The following is a 2,972-nucleotide window of genomic DNA, read 5'->3' on the forward strand; positions in this document are numbered from 1 at the left end:
GACTCGACGGCACATAACAACAACAACAACCTTAATTGATGACATAACTAGGCTAAAAAATCATAATCCTCAAGTCCACAGAGTAGAAGCTGAGCTGGACCACTGGGATGTTATAAAAATTATATTCTTGAGAGTTTGTTTGGAGGGTCTACCAGGGGAGTGCAGCTACTCGTATACCCTAGACCAAAGGACCATCTTCCTTTGATCGGGAATGATCATCATTTTCAACTGAGCGCACAGCTTCAGGAGCGCACAGGGATTGGTGAATTGGTGAGGGGGTAGGGGACACCCGCCTAGCCAGCCAGATCAGCTGAATCAACCCTGGCGATCATTGGGGTGACAGATGTCACAGACAGATCACCTTCACATCCTCAAAATTAAATTCGTAAAGCATAAAGACTTCTCTTTCTAAATGAGTAAAAAGATAACTTATAGATTGGGAAATATATTTGGCAATGATGTATCTATCTCATCAGGGACTAATCACTAAAATATATAGATACATTTCAACACCTAAACAACAAAAAAATAAATAATTCAATTAGAAAATGGGCTGAGAACATGGTAAGATATTTCATCAGAGATAACATTCAGATGACCAAATCATATAAGGAAATGTTTATGATCGTCAACTATTAGGGTGTTGTTGCTGTTGTTATGTGCCATCGAGTTGCTTGTGACTTACAGCGACCCTATGTACAAGAGCTCTAAACACCGTTCTATACTGTGCCAACCTCGCCATCTCAAACGCACTTATTCCCACCACTCCACTCATAGAAATCGATCCATCTCATCGAGGGTCTTCCTCTCTTGCTCCGTCCCACCACTCTCCCAAACGTGATGTCCCTCTCCAAGGACCAGTCCCTCCTTGCAACGTGCCCAAAGTATGTTAGACGAAGCCTCAGAATCCTTGACTCCAAGAAGCATTCTGGCTTCACCCTCTCCAGGACAACACTATTAGGGTGATGTAAGCAAAAACAATAAAGAGATACCATCTCACCCCAGTAACTATATCAACATTCAGTAAGGCAGAAAATCATAAATGCTGGTGAGGGTGCGGAGGGACTTAGGTTTTCATGCATTACTGGTGGGAGTGGAAAATGGAATATTCACTGTGGAATACAGAATTTCCTTAAAAAGTTGGAAATAGAAATACTGTTTTATACATTAATGTATGCTCACATGCTTAGAAGTTGCTCAACTAATTAAATATTAATGTAAAGCGAAAATATGCAAGTGCAAAATCCAGAAAGACTATCAATATCACTTTATTTTAAAAGAACTCCAGAGGCTACATTTTCTTTGTAATAGTGATGCTTTGTTTTGTTTCTTTATTTATTGCTTCTCAGAGTCATTATGGTGAAGTATTGTTGATTAGCAAACTCTAACATGGGAGTTATTGAATCCTTATACAGGTAAAAGTTTCAGAATAGCACGAGAAAAAGCCACAGCTGGTCCTTGAGTCAGGCAGTCAGAGGACTGCCAAGTTGGGTTAAGCCTGCAGATCCTCCATGACTCAAACAGAGGAAATTAGCTTTCAGTCTGAAGGAGCCCCAGGGCATAAATAACATGTCATTTGCTGCATTTCTGGGATGTATTTCATAGAAAACAACTGAAACATTTATTCTCCCCAGCTGTTATCTACTGAAGTTTTGCTTTTACATTACCAAATCCAGGCACTGGTGGATTCTATCGTGACTACCCAAACTTCCTTTCTTTGATTTTGTTAAACTATTCCTGGGCTATGCCTTTTTAAATTTCCTAGAAATGTTTTGTCATAACTGAATGCTTCAGGATTATTTTGCAGAGTTCAAAATAATTTCTGAATATCACTTTGTTAATATAGTCTATGCAATGTGAAAGACTGTATAAAATGAAAAAATGTAAGATAAAAAGCATTATGCAAATGACACAATCTTGCTTGCTGAAACTGAGGAGGACCTGAGGCATTTGCTGCAGAAGGTCAAGGACCAAAGTCTTCAATATAGTTTGAAGCTCGACATCAAGAAACAAAGATTCTCACCATTGGGCCAATTGACAGCATCATGATAGACAGAGAAAAGACTGAGACTGTTAACAGTTTCCATTTGCTTGGCTCCACAAACAACACTCTTGGTACCAGCATCCAGAAAATCAAAAGACAAATTGCATTGGGAAAATCTGCTGTTAGGAGTACTAAAGAGCAATGATTTCAGTCTAGAGATTAAGGTTACCCAATCCAGGCCATGGTCTTCATAATTACTTGATATACATCAGAAAGCTGGACAATGACTAAGGATGATAGAAGAACTGACGACTTTGAGTTGTGGCGCTGGAGAAGAATATTAAGTATACCATGGACTGCTAAGAGAATATACAAGTCTGAACTGGATAGGGTGAAACCAGGCTGCTCCTTGGAGATAAGGAATTTTAAGCTCTTTCTAACATACTTTGCTTGAAAGGGTGGAGGGAGTATAAAATAGGAAGGCGCTGGATGAGATAGATTGACTCAGTGACTGGGTTAATGGAGGTAAGTGTGTTGGAGTCAATGTAACTACCTCAGGATAGAACAGGGTTCAAAGCTGCTATATATAGAGTCACTATGTATCACAAGCAACTCCATGGCACATACCAACAACAAGAAGAAGATAAAAAGGATTCAAATGTGTGTATTTAAATATAATTTTCTATAAGGATTGAGAGTTACTAACTGCAATTCAACGTACCCAAATAAAACCGTAGAAATACAATTTTAAAATCAGGCCAAAATTCTTTGGAAAAGGAGTAAAATTCTAGAAGAAATGTAGGATTAGTTAACTTGAGGTACTAAGTTCCAAGTTTAACTAGAAATTCTGGAGTCTGAGAAGGAAATGTGGTTATTTTTTTGAAATAGACATCACATCATTACATAGGAAAATAAGCGAGTAAACTCACCTAAAGACCAAAGTCTTACCAAATCAGCATCACGTTTTCCACTGGACACTATGGGCCTT

The sequence above is a fragment of the Elephantulus edwardii genome, unplaced genomic scaffold (assembly GCF_000299155.1).
Source record: "Elephantulus edwardii isolate Elephantulus edwardi_28Jun2011 unplaced genomic scaffold, EleEdw1.0 scaffold00106, whole genome shotgun sequence".
Taxonomy (NCBI): Eukaryota; Metazoa; Chordata; class Mammalia; order Macroscelidea; family Macroscelididae; genus Elephantulus; species Elephantulus edwardii.